Consider the following 13,852-nt stretch of genomic DNA (forward strand, 5'->3'; position numbering starts at 1 on the left):
TAGCACTGTTAGGTGTGCAAACATGATTCACAAGATTAACCCAGAGATTTCAAACAAGAATCCATAGCGCTAAGAGCATTCTGACCTGCTATAGTCTTTCAGAGTTCTCTGCAACAGAAAAATTGCTTTGTTATTTTCCCACAGTCAAAAAATGACTGAAAACTAAGAGCTGGCATTTTCTGAGAGGGAACTTGACTCTAACAAGGTTGAGAACCTCTGTCCTATTACAGTCACAGAATTATGAGGTTATTGGAGTTATAGAGATGTGCTGGGATAATTCATAGGAGTGGAGTTCTGTCATGGATAGGTATAGCTTGTTCAGGAAAGATATACAGGGATAAAAAGGAAGAGGTGTTGCCCTTTATATCAAGGTGATGTCCATGTGTCCTGGAATGCAGTACAAAGTGGAAGGAGGCCTGGTGAAAAAGACTCTGCGTACAGGTCAAAAGGGAGAGCAGAAAGGGGGATGTCATGGCAGGCATCTGCTACAGGCCACCAAATCAGGAGATTGTAGATGAGGCTTTCAATTGATGGAAAATTCCAAACTGCAGGACTTTGTGTGCTCACGGGGGATTTTAATTACCAGGACATCCGCTGGGAGGGAAATGCATGAGTGCACAAGCAATTCAACAGATTTTTGGAGTCTGTTGGGGGTAGCTTTTTGATACAGATGGTAGACAGGCTAACTAGGGGGGAAAGCTTTTTCTTCACTTGCTGCTCATGTACAGGGAGGAACTGCCTGACAATGTGAAGATGGAAAGCAACTTGGGTGAGAGTGACCACAAAATGATAGCATTCGAGATCCTAAGGGAAGGAAGGAAGGAGAGCAGCAGAACAAAGACACTGGACTTTCAGAAAAGCAGACTTTAGCAAACTCTGGGAACTGATGAGCAAAATCCTCTGAGAAGCAAGTCTGAGGGGTAAAAGAATCCAGGAGAGCTAGCTGTATTTCAAAGAGGCCCTTTTAAGGGCACAGGAGTAAGCTATCCCAATGCAATAGAAGAATGGGAAATTTCAAAAGAAAAGCCTACAAAATGTGAAAACTTGGTCATAGTGCTAGGGGAAAATATAGAAGTATTCCACAGGTGTGCAAGGAGAAAATTCGAAAGACCAAGGCATGATTTGAGGATTTTTTCTTCACTCTTTACAATCTTTCCAGTTTTCCACCATACTTTTCCAAATGCAAATAACACAATTATATTCTAGTATTTGTCTCACTGTGATAGTCACCTGTGTACTCTTTAATTGTCATGATGTTTATCCACAGAAAGGTTATGTTTGCTCCTTTAGTCAAAGTGTTGCTAATGTTTGTTTGGTTATGCATTATACCCCCTAAATCCTTTCCAGAATTACTGTTGTCCAGCCCAGCACTTTAATCTGGTTTTGCATTTGTCTGATTTAAATTGCATTTTGTTGCATACATAATACATAATCAGCTTGTGCTACTTGCTCTAACATGGTTGGTTACTGAGGCCCAGAGCATCTCAGAATTTAAAAAAAAAAGATTGGATGTTTGCATCGATAACAACATCCACAGCTAGTTTCTTTAGAGAGCATAAACAACTTATGAGATACAAACTTTTGTGCTTCACGCTATGTTTTTTTTGTGTTTTCCATGCATTACTTTTGTATAATTCATCATTAATTTGGTACTTCTTACAGAAAAAAGAAGAAAAGACATTTTAGCATGAAACCCCAAACCAAATGTACAAGAAGTTCAGGAAATGTTTCAAGGTATTTGGTTAGTGACTTTGTATCAGTGTGTTACAATTGAACCACTGAAGCAGGCAATAAGCGGACTGAAAGTTTGGTGGTTCTTTATTAGCATTCATGGGCTGATTTTTAGCATGCTTCCTAGAGAGAAATTTGACATCACCTCATGAGCTCTAATTATCAATTTAACTTATGGATCTTTTCCAAATTTCCAGCATTAGTCTCCAAGGAAACTGCTTAAAAACAATCAGCCTTCAAACCAGGCTAAATAATGGGAAAAGGAAGTTTCTTTAGCAGTTCTTTCAGATTATATAACTGTGTTGTACTTTGGGGTCCAAGGTCATAATTTCCATCTGACTAAGACCTGTATCAACAGAACACTTGTTAGCACTTGGTTCTAACACCAGACGAGTTTCTCAAGATTGAACACATTAAGGCTTGCAGAGTGCACATACACTGTGGGAAAAAGGACTATGAGAGTATCTTAGATGCCAAAGGAAAAGTGTCTCTCAGCAATGAATTGACCTCTGGATGGAAGTCTGCACAGACCTCAACCTATACCTGAGTTTCTCCTTATTTACGGGACAGCAAAGTCTCCGTGTGACTGTGTAGGTTCCCTTGACTAGGTCACACAAAAGCAGAATGAATGTGGTTTCTGTTCTAAAAGGGGTTACTTGTTCTCAGTTCAGAGGAATCCTGGTGAATGTGGGCAGTACTAAGATACTTTTGATGGCTGGAAAGATTAATAGATTCATAGACTGTAGAGTCGGAAGGGACCACAATGGATCATCGTGTCCGACCCCCTGCCCCTGGCAGGAAAGAGGACCGAGGTCAGATGACCCCAGCCAGGTGCCTGTCTAGCCTCCTCTTGAAGACCTCCAAGCTACGTGATAGCACCACCTCTCTTGGAAACCCATTCCAGATCCTGGCCACCCTTACTGTGAAAAATTTCTTCCTAATATCTAACCTAAATCTACTCTCAACTAATTTACACCCGTTATTCCTAGTCACTCCCTGGGGCGCTTTAGTAAACAACACTTCCCTTATTCCCCGTTGACCTCCCCTAATAAATGTATAGGCAGCCACAAGGTCTCCCCTCAGCCATCTCTTGTGAAGGCTGAAGAGATTCAGCTCTCTCAACCTCCCCCCGTAGGGTCTATCGTGAAGGCCACTAAGCATGCGAGTGGCCTCCTCTGGACCCTCTCAAGATTTCCCGTGTCCCTCTTGAAGTACGGCGCCCAAAACTGGACACAGTACTCCAACTGCGGCCTGACCAGCGCTGCATAGAGGGGGAGCATCACCTCCTTTGATCTATTAGTCATGCACCTGCTAATGCACAACAAGGTCTTATTAGCCTTGTTGATGGCCTCGTTACACTGCTGGCTCATGTTCATCTTGGAGTCAATTACGACTCCAAGATCCCTCTCTACCTCCGAGCTGCTGAGAAGGACACTCCCTAACCTATAGGTGTGCTGGGGATTCCTCCTTCCCAAGTGGAGTATCTTACATTTATCTTTATTAAATTGCATCCTATTTCTCTCTGCCCATTGATCCAACCTGTCCAGGTCAGCCTGCATCTTCTCCCTGCCCTCCGGTGTACTAACTCTGTCACCTAACTTGGTATCATCAGTGAACTTGGAGGGTGGTATGAGCTCCAGGAAGAACATGTGGGCTGGTTGGGGAAACCTTCCTGAGCAGGGCAAAGCTAAGCTAAGCATACTGTTAGGGCTTACTAGTTTATCGGTCGGAAAAATAGCAACTAGATCATCAATTGAGAGGTGTGCAAGTACTTTTAACTGCAGAGTGAGATGAAAGTGAAGTTGCTTATTTTTCTATTTCATCGCACTCCACTCACCTTGGCTGCCTTGTTCTTATTTGGGTTGCAAACTCTTTATAGCAGGGGCGTCAAACCTATCTATCCCCATGGGCCATGCAAGTGCCATGGGACCAGTACACAGGCCAAATGAACAGAACAAGGCCAGCCCCATGGACTGGACTGAGCCCATTGAACCCCTTCCCCCACTGCTGCATCCTGGATCTAGCAACTGCAACTAGCGCTCTGGTGAGTCTGGGATGCAGGTTGCACGCAGCACCCACTCCAGGCAATCTGAGGCAGGCATCACACAGAGCAAGTATCCTGGACCCTGCATGGTGGGCTGGTCTGGACCCCACCATATGCTGCCTGTGGGTCAACTGGAGACCCAGGGCCAGCACTGGGGCAGCTGATGTGGTTCCACTAGCCGAATCCAGCCCACAGGCCTCGTTTCTGACACCCCTGCCTTAGAGCAAAGACAGCTGCCTCTGTACAGAACCCTGCACAGTGGGGTCTCTGAGAATCATTGTAACACAAATATTAACCATACCTGTCTCCGAGGGGTTGCAGTCCACCATAGCATGCTGAGTTGGTCTAATGATTTTTAGTACTAATAGAAAGCTGAACAAAAGAACAAATGCAACCAATAGTATACAAGAAATTGAAGGTGTATAAAGAATGTGTGAAGCTGATACAAATGACAAACAAAGGAAAGGAGCGCCAGATGAATTTGATGTAATCTGTAGTTATAGCAGGAAGGGACCACTGCATGCATTTTGTTTTGTGACTCATTTTACAGGGTTAGCTACTGTTAAGTCAGAAAGGATCATATGATGATCTAATCTGATACTCTGTACAACAAAGTACAGAGTTATAGACCCTCCTCCAGTAAATATTTATCCTGCACACTTCTAATTCAGCTTGGATACATCTTTAAAAAAAAAAAAAGAGCCTTGAGGTAAAGGCTCTGAGTGATGGAGAGTCTATGTCCCTAGGTAAGCTGGAAGCAGCTGCTGTCTTTGTGATATCTGTAATAGCTATGCAAAGCACGCGGCTAATGTAGTGAGGGCAAACTTGGAGATGAGCTTTCCAACAAAAGGTTGCCAAAGAGTAGTCTCTCACAGATTTGATTTGTACAAAGAGATGTTGCTGGACAGGATAGATATGTACAAAATAACTTGTTAAATTTTCCCTTAATTATTTGATCCTTAAACTGTGCTAACACCTGCTGGTCAGTGTTTGACCAGAGACTGTTTTTGAGGGAGCTTCCTTTGCATCTCCGGAAATGCAGAGGACCAGGATAATTGCAACTTTTTCCCTGAGGGGGGAAGCAGGGAGAGGAAGGATGTCCTTCTTGTGGGCATTCTAAGCATGCTCATTACCACAGACTGTTGTCAAGTACTGTAAGTGGGACCTGCACTCAGAAGCTTAATCTAACACCGGTAGTTTAGGGAGAGACAGTAAAAGCAATGTCAGGACATACCTGACCAACTCAAACCCTTACAGAGGGTAAGGGAAAAGTTCCCTGCATGACTTGTTGCTTTCATGCTGGCTACAACCTTGCCAATAATGCCAGAAGGCTGTCACTCCACTATTGAAAAACATCACCTACACCCTCTTCCTTAACCTTTTACTTATGCTCTCTTGAAGCAGCAGATGGGCACATCTGTCCCACACTTCATTCACATAGGAAGTTTTTTCCCTTTAATGTCGCCAAGGTACTTGCCTCAAATTGCACTCCAAAGTATTGCATTAGAGCATAAATCACTGGAAAGCTGAGATGACCCATGGTGTAAAAGCTTCTATTTTCCCAGCTCCTTGGATATCTGAAGGAGATGGGAAAGAATAAAGAAATGAGAATCACCTTCACTGGAGACCACTGCTGCATGAGAGGAAAAATGAGACATCCTCTGTGATGATGAGACCTCCCATCCAACTGCAGGAGTAAAACAGCTGGTAATCCAACAGGGCAGGCAGTATATTCTGGGTGGCAGAGGAACCAAGGAGTCAAGCCTCTGGGAAATACCCAAGGGAATTGGCTTCTATCACAAGGGGACTGGTTCTGTGGATACAGGGAGACCGGTGGATGTGGTGTACCTTGATTTTAGCAAGGCTTTTGATACCATCTCCCACAGCATTCTCACAGGCAAGCTAAGGAAGTATGGGCTGAATGAATGGACTGTAAGGTAGACAGAAAACTGGCTGGGCTCAGAGAGTAGTAAATCAATGCCAAGTAGACATACTTGGCAGCTGGTATCAAGTGTGTGCCAGGAGTTGGTCCTGGAGCCGGTTTTGCTCACCATCTTCGTCAACAACCTGGAGTATGGGATGGAGTGCACCCTTAGATTTGCAGATGACACCAAGCTGGAGGGAAGTAGTAGATATGCTGGAGGGTAGGGCTAGGATTCAGAGTGACAAGTTGGAGGATTGGACCAAAAGAAATCTCATGAAGTTCAACAAGGACAAGTGCAAAGTCCTTCGCTCAGGACGGAACAATCCCATGCACCGGTGCAGGCTGGGGGCTGACTGGCTGGGCAGCAGCTCTGCAGAAAAGGACCTGGGGGCGACAGTGGACAATAAGCTGAATATGCACCAGCACTGTGCCCTTGTTGCCAATAAGGCTCGTGGCATACTGGGCTGCATTGGTAGGTGTGTTGCCAGCAGATCAAGGGCAGTGATTCTTCCCCTCTTTTCAGCACCAGTGAGGGTACATCTGGAGTACTGTGTTCAGTTTTGGACCCCCACTACAGAAAGGATGTGGACAATTTGGAGAGAGTCCAGCAGAGGGCAACAAAAATGGCAAGGGAGCTGGGGGACGTGACTTATGAGGAAAGATTGAGGGAACTAGGCTTATTTAGTCTGGAGAAGAGAAGACTGAGAGAAGACTTAATAGCAGCCTTCAATTCCCTGCAGGGGGTTTGAAGGAGGACAGAGCTAAACTGTTCTCAGCGGTGGCAGACGATAGAACAAGGAGCACTGGTCTCAAGTTGTAGCAAGGGAAGTTTAGGTTAAATATTAGGAATAATTTTCTCACTAGGAGGGTAGTTAAACACTGGAACAGGTTACCCAGGGAGGTGGTGGAAGCTCCATCCTTGGAGGTTTTCAAAACCCAGCTAGACAAAGCCTTGGTTGGGATAATCTAGTTGGGGCTGGTCCTGCTTTAAGCAGGGGGTTGGACTAAATGTGACCTCCTGAAGTCCCTTCCAACCCTAACTTTCTATGATTCTTTGATGAATAGGTGTAAAAAACCGGCGGGGCTGGGAAGGATGGGCAGGAGGTGAGACGAGCCAAGCAACCAAGACAGAGAGATTAAATGAAGAGCAAAAGAGGTCAGTGGGGTGTGGGTTCCTTCTCCATGCCCCCCCTGCCCAATCTAGCAGTCTTTTATTCCAGGACAATCTGTCTGGCATGCAAGGACTTCCCCTGCTTATTAAGAGAAACAAGATTCTCACCTTCTTTGTACCTCTTTCTGTTTTCTGGATAGGGCTTCTTGCTAGGTGTTAGAGGAAATGGTGGCTGGACAAGTTGGTTTTATCTTTTGTTCTGAAAACACCAGGGTCTTGTGTCCGTTTTAGCCTCCCTGGACAAGACTTGAATCTCACTAAGGAGCATTAACAATAATGCTTCTTGACATAGCTTTCCCCATGTAACTCACTTGTACAGCCGTCACAGGGATACTGTATACTCATACGCAGGTCTGAGCAATGGTGGCTGGGGAAGTGGCTGGTACAGTCTCTAAGATGCAGTCTACACTGTGAAATAGCGTGCAAGCCCCATGCCTGTGTAACCCTCTTTTACTTTGTCTGGTTTTAGATCTCTTATTCCCCTCGGCTCTCCTTTACATCATAACACTTTTCCACCCATCTGCTCTGTTTACCATTCTTAGCGCTCTCTCTCTCCCCTCCCTGTTTCCCGTTGCCCATCCCCCCACGGCAGTCCCTAGCAGTTTCTCTGGGTTAGACTGCGCCCAGGCCTGGCAGCTTCTGAATGGAGTGCAGTGTTTGGGAATGAATGCTCTGGGCTGTGACAGACAGGCCGTCCCTCTTCCTGAAAGCCCTGTCTCTACACTGCTCCAAAGATACAGAACATACAAACACAGCGCTCCACTCCAGACCAGGCTTGGGACGGGAAGAAAGGATACCCTTTTCCAACCGTCTTTCATGTTTTTTCTGCTCTTTAAATGAAGCTTGCAGAAGCTCTGTACCCGACTGAAGGGACTGCAGGTTTGGACTGTCTCTGGAGGAGAGGTACAAAGGGGATTAGTGTTTAAAGTCATGAATGAATTGGAGCAAAGTGAAAATGTGTTTCTTGCACAGTCTCTTAGTTACCTTGTTTGTATTCTGGTGAAAGTAACTTGGGTTTAGTTAGAATGGCTCTGATTAGATAAACTGTATTTGCAGTGAGCTCCATATGTAATAGAGTCTGGCTCTGTGCAGCGTTTTTGGTGGGAATGCATGTAGAAATTGGATGCCTTTGTCTGTGAGAGGTGGGGAAGAAAAGGGAGGGGAGAAGGTACCAAGTGATCTACCTCCTTTTAAGTGTTTTGCTGAGCTCTGGCTATGTGATCCTGAGTGGCCCTTCAGAACCAGCAGAGCTCCAGGAGGCATGACCCAGACCCTACATGCTCATCCTACAGGTGGCACTGAAATACCCTGTGAACCAAGGAACTGCCACTAAACTGTGGGACCATTCATTTGGCTTAAAGTTTTGAACTGCCACTCTTGCCCTCAGGTTGCTGAGACTGTTGGGAAGGGAGGAGCAAAGAGAGTATAATGAACAGGGAAGGGAGTAGATGCTTGGCACTTCAATAAATGGGACTTCCACCAACTGTAGCCTCTGAAATGTCAGAAATGTGTGTGGGAGGCTTGACTCAAACTTGCAAAATGGCATCATGAATTTATGAGAGCAGTGCACTAGCTCAGTGGCTCTCAACCTTTCCAGACTCAAGGTGCCCCTCTTTAGACTCAGGGCACCCTTCTATACTTTTTGTGATCTGAGCAGCAACCCATTTCAAACACTAATTTACATCTCACATTGTTTACCTCTTGCAGAGGGGCCAGCCAGTGAGAACAGGATTGCAGCCCAGCAGGGAGGAAACTGAGCCTGCTGCCCTTATCTGCCTATCTTTGCATACCTTATGATCTCTGCACACACTAGGGTATCCTAGCACCTTGGCTGAGAATCACTGCACCAGGTGCACATCAGGCCAAATGGAAAGGCCACTCAGTTGGCACCTTTTGTAACAGGCTAATTCTGTACCTTGCAGAATCCACTCCAGTGCTTGTTTGCTTTTCCTAAAATCCCAGCTCAGCCCAGCCTCCTCCCTGCTGTTTTTAATGGCTGCTGAAGGGAGAAGCCAAATTACTTGCAGAACTGTTATTCAGTTCATTCTTTCTGTTAAGGAATATCTCTTTGTTCTATTTGTGCAGCACTTAATATATCAGACCCTGTCCCATTGCATTGGGCCCTGAAACCAAGCATCAATTTACATTTGCTACACCTAGCCTAGGTGTCCCCATTTATACAGCTCTGCTGCCCCCGTCCCGGTTCAAACTTAATGTGCAACAAGATGAATTCCTAGACATGGCCAAGCCTTTAACTAACTTATAGAGTACTTTTATTCTTTTTTTATTCTGCAAATCAAAACTGTGTTACATCTGGGACACCTGATGTGGCTGTACTTGTCAAATCATTTGACATCAGCTTAGGGTTTTGCCCACTAACTGACTGATCAATGACACCCTTTATCCTACTTTTTAATTAGGTCTACTCACAAACGATGTCAGACAACAAAGCGATTCTAAACTGTCAATTACAGAGGAGAGAAGCCATGTGATATTCTCCAGAGGGGATGTCTAAGTCTAAATCTCAAGACAGAGCTGAGATCACTACCATCAGGGCTCTGGAATATCAATTTGCCCTCCAAACAAGTTGGCAAGTTTGAGTTTTCATTTCAGAGGCGCTATCCCAGCTCTCTGATACAATTGGTTTCTTTGTGAAAGCCGTCACAAAACTGCCCAGCAGCAGCAGCAGCTTGGTTACTTGTCAAACCCAGAGTTTTCCATTTCCTTGCAGCGTTGTGAGCTACTTGTCTCTGAGATGTTTGAATTGACATCCCGCTGTGCTAAGGGACAGAGAATACTACAAACCCTGAAATATTCTGCACTTGATATGGCAAATCTCCCCTGCTCCTGTGGGAGTTCAAATGCTCTGGCTGAGCAGCCCAGTGAAGATGCTGGGAACATATTTTCACTTGCTTGTCTCCATATCTTAAACAGTGGCCTCTTCCCGAGCTGTCGTGGGAGTTTGTGAAGGGAAAGGAGTTATCCCACTGACGAACAGCCAGTCCATTAAGGGCTCGGAATGCTGAGGCTCGTCCCGGCTTCTGTATTTAGGGAGCCAGCACAAAGAGAAGCTTAAGGAATACATTCACAGAGCCCTAAACTGCTGTTCTCTGGACCTGGCAGAGATTTTACAGGACATAAATCTCTACCTAGGGTCATTCATCGCATCTAACAAACCCTAAAGGTTGCAGGTGCTCAGGTCACTGGTTGGAAGCCCTGGAAGCAGTCCTCTGGCCGGCGGCACCTGAAAGAGATGTATTTGCCTTTGGACACCACTAACACAGATCAGATGGCCTCACAGCTGTGACTTGCATAAGACATGGGACTGGACAGTACCTCTTGGGTCACCGAGTCCAGCCTTCTGCTATCCCTGACAACCGCGTCCATCATATAGTCCCATTCATGAACCCATCCAGCTCTTTTTAAAAAAAAAGTTACGTTTTTGCCTCCAGCTCTAATTGAGAGGCACTTCAAGAATATTACTGCTGCGATGGTTACGCACCTCCTAATTTCCAGTCTCAGTTTATTCATGGCTATATCGTACTAGTCTTTCAGTTAGACATACTGTTCTGAAGGCAAGTGCCCTTCTAGGTAAGAGTTGAGGCTAATTTCCTTTTCCATCCAGTTATGTCTAAATGTTGTAGATTATCTTTTCATAAAATTTCTAAGACATGGTTTTTACTGTCCCGCCACCAATTGCACTGGTCCCTTTGCCCTGTTGGAGTGGACTCTCTTGCAAGCTTCTTATCCATGAATTGCTGGAGAACTGTCCAGTAAATGCCTGGGGTAAACAGCTAACACTTTCATTCAGGTTCTCATCGGTCCTTTTTTTTTTTTTTGTTGGCCTTGACAAATGCAACCTTGCCCTGCCAGTATCATTCACAACACTGCTGCAAAGATAATTTCTGGTTAGATTGCATCTCCCTTGGATTTCTCTTTTCACTCCTGGGAGAGAATTCTTATCTGTAGGGACAAATCTGTCACAAGAGCTGGCCCAAGACCAGAGGAAACAAGAAGAACCATCGCTCTCAGAACTACATGCAAACCCAGTATAACTTTCCTACAATATCAAATGCATCAGTATCTTTGCCATGGATACCTTTTAGTCTAAAAAGTCCCTACACTAACTTGAAGCATGCTCCTGTCAGAAGAGCTGGAAGTCAAGTTCTGTGTTCACTTTTTTGTGGCAAGCCCACAGGTGACGTGGTGAGGGAAAAGATTTATCAAAATCTAGACCAGCAGTTCTCAACCTTTGACTCAAGGTAAGCCACCCCCCCACCTTAGACTCAAGGTACCCCTCAGAAAGTGCCAGATCTTAGTTTTAACTCTTTTTTCTTTTTGGCTATGGAAGAAGAGAGTATTTTTTATGTTGCAAAGAACTCAGAAAGACCACAAGTCCAGACAGCTCTAACGCTATGGATTCCTATTTGAAATCTCTGGGTCTATCTTGCAAATCATGTTTGGACACCTAGAAGTGCTAACACCGTGCGACACCCTACAGAACCCTTGAAAGGATCTCGAGGCAACCGCGGGTGTGCTGGCATCCTGGCTGAGAACCACGGATCTAGACAGACAGACTACTGTGAGGACTGATGTCCCTGGGGCGCTGGCCGCTGCAGCTGTACGACCCCATGCCACACTGGAACAGACTCCTCCTCCCAACAGCCCCAGCCGTAGATTTCCACCCCATAAAACGGTGCGTGAACCAGGCAGGAATTACCTGAGACCCGACGCGGCCCCACCACAGGTTTGCCGTTCCCTTTCCTTCTCAGGGAGAGGCAGGCTGTCAGACGCGCACGGCCGGCAGCTGCGGTTCGGCTGAGGTCGTCATGCAGAAACAGCCATCTCGAGGGTGGATGGACGCGGGTGCTTGTTTCACGTCTCACAACTCCAGGACCGCGTGGCAGCGGCACGTGGGTGAAGCAAACGTCCCGTGACCTTGGTTCTGCGCTGGTCGCCCTGCCGCCACCTCGCCTCCGGCCACGCCGAGACTCTCTAGGAGCCAGCTGTCTTGCCGAGCAACAATGAAAGCAATGCCGTTATTAGGGACTAGGAAATCAAACTCGCATTAGGGGACCTAGGGACATGTCGCTCTGCAGAGGCAGAACTTGCCGTCTTCTGCACGAGGCTACTGAGCGCCCGCGAGCCCTTGTTTCCGCGTGCGGGGCCAGATGGCACCCCAGGCAGCACAGACGTGTCCTTGGGGCGGACACCGACAGCTCCGAGCAACAGAAGCGCTGTTGGGATGCCCCTGGTGTCTGCACAGCGCCGCGCACACCTCCCTTCAGCCGCGCGCGAGCGAGCCTGCGACATGCGCCACCTCGCATCGCGAACGGTCTGCGGCGGCGGCCGGGCCCGGGTCGGGCAGAGCGGCCTGCGCGGGGCTGGGGCTCCTGCAGCCCGCGCTGCCCTTCCTGGGGTCGCGCGGGCCGGAGCGGCAAGGCTGCCGGCGCGAGGGAGCTGCCCGGCGCTGAGGCGCGGACTCCCGGGCGCGGGCCGTTCGCAGAGCGGGGCCTCCCGGGACCGCGCCCCGCCCGCCGCCGGGGGGGGGGGGGGGCCGGCTCCGCCGCGATACCACATGTCGCGACACGACGACGCGGGGCGGGGCGGGGCGGCCGCCTCGGGCTCGGCTCAGCACGTGCCCGCCGCCCCGGCAGCCAATCAGCAGCCGGCCCCGCCCAGCCTCCGCGTCTACAGCCAATCAGCAGCTGCCCCTGCCGCGTCCTGGCTGAAGGGCGTGGCTGCAGGCACGGGGGCGGAGGGGGGCGGGGCCGGCCCGACCCGACCCGGCGCGGCAGCAGGCGCAGGTAGGAGGTGTCGGGCTGCGGCCCCGGCCCCGTTCCCGGCCCGGCCCCGGTAGGGGCGTTCGGCGGAGCGGGCTCGGTTGGCGCGGGCGCGGGCGCAGGTGCGGGCGGAGCAGCGCAGCGCAGCGCGGCGCGGCTTTGTTCCCGTGCCCCGGGCTGGTGGCAGGAGCGGGCCGGGGCCGCGGGCCGGGGCCGGTCGCGGCGCGTTGGGAGGTCGCCGCGCTCCGAGTCGCGGCGGAGCCTGCGGGCCCCAGGACCGGGCCCTGCCCCCGGGACGCGCAGGCCGGGGCGGCGGCGGCAGCGAGCAGGGCGCTGCGGGCCGGGCCGGGCCGGGCGCGGGTGGAAGCGCTGTCCCGCCGCCGGAGCCCGAGCCCTGGGGCGAGCGCGGCAGCACCGAGCGGCGGGGCGGACACGGTCCGAGGTGGCGGGGGGACGATCGTGCCCCGGCAGCGCTGCTCCCCCGCCCGGGATGCAGCCCGCGCCTGCTGCGGCCCCGCCCCGCCCCGCCCCGCCCCGCCCCGCCCGGCTTACCGGGGCGCTGCTGTGCGCCCCGCCCGCATGCGTGCGCACATGGGCAGCGCCCCTGCCGCTTGGCCCGCGCAGCCCGCCACGGGAACCGGCTCCACCGAGCTGGCGGCGGCAGCAGGCTCGGCCCAGGCGCGGGCTGCCCCAGCTGACCGTGGAGAGCGCCGCCTGCCAGCCCCGCGGCCCCCGACACGGCTCCGGTTGAGAGCCCCCTCCAGCCCTTCCTAGCTGGTGGCAGATACTCTGCTTGCATGGGGTTGTGCACCTCCTTTCACAGCATCGGTGCAGCGCGCTTCAGCACTGGAAGCTTGTGCTGTGTATCGGTGTTGGTGGGTGCATAGCCCAGGCATGTGTCTTGCATATGAAAGAGACCTGGTTTGGTTAGTCTCTGCGGTGCAAACCTACCCTGCTTTCTGGTGACAAGCATCCAGCATGATGCGAAGGTGGGAGAGACCCCCTTGGCATGTTGTGAAAACATTTAACTAACGTGGCAAAATACAAAGAGAGAACTTGCTTGTTGATATGCCAGTACGAGGACTGTGGCTACTGAAGAAGAAGAAACTGTCATCAGGTTAAGCCCAGCTGGAGGATGTACCGAAGTGGAATATAAAATCACTAGTCGCAGCCTGTTTGGGAAAGAGCGAGAAAAGGGA

At 49.6% G+C, this 13,852-nt stretch overlaps 1 protein-coding gene and 1 long non-coding RNA gene across 4 annotated transcripts in view; one reads left to right on the plus strand and one right to left on the minus strand.

Annotated features, from left to right (window-relative positions):
* Positions 1-7,547: 7,547 nt before the first annotated feature.
* Positions 7,548-13,852, plus strand: part of PLXNB1 (plexin B1) — an 83,483-nt gene continuing 77,178 nt past the window's right edge. The window contains exon 1 of one of the 3 annotated variants that reach the window (XM_059715910.1): positions 7,548-7,773. The gene's annotated coding sequence lies outside the window, so the exon portion shown is untranslated. Of the gene's footprint in view, positions 7,774-12,614; positions 12,678-13,852 lie in introns of those variants that run through there. The other 2 variants (XM_059715909.1, XM_059715907.1) reach the window with 2 other exon arrangements.
* On the minus strand, positions 9,127-12,532 carry LOC132244521 (uncharacterized). The gene is made up of 2 exons (XR_009456079.1): positions 11,591-12,532; positions 9,127-10,114 (listed from the first exon to the last, which is right to left on the minus strand). It is a non-coding gene; the product is annotated as an uncharacterized LOC132244521 (long non-coding RNA).

Source organism: Alligator mississippiensis, chromosome 12 (genome assembly GCF_030867095.1).
Source record: "Alligator mississippiensis isolate rAllMis1 chromosome 12, rAllMis1, whole genome shotgun sequence".
NCBI lineage: Eukaryota > Metazoa > Chordata > Crocodylia > Alligatoridae > Alligator > Alligator mississippiensis.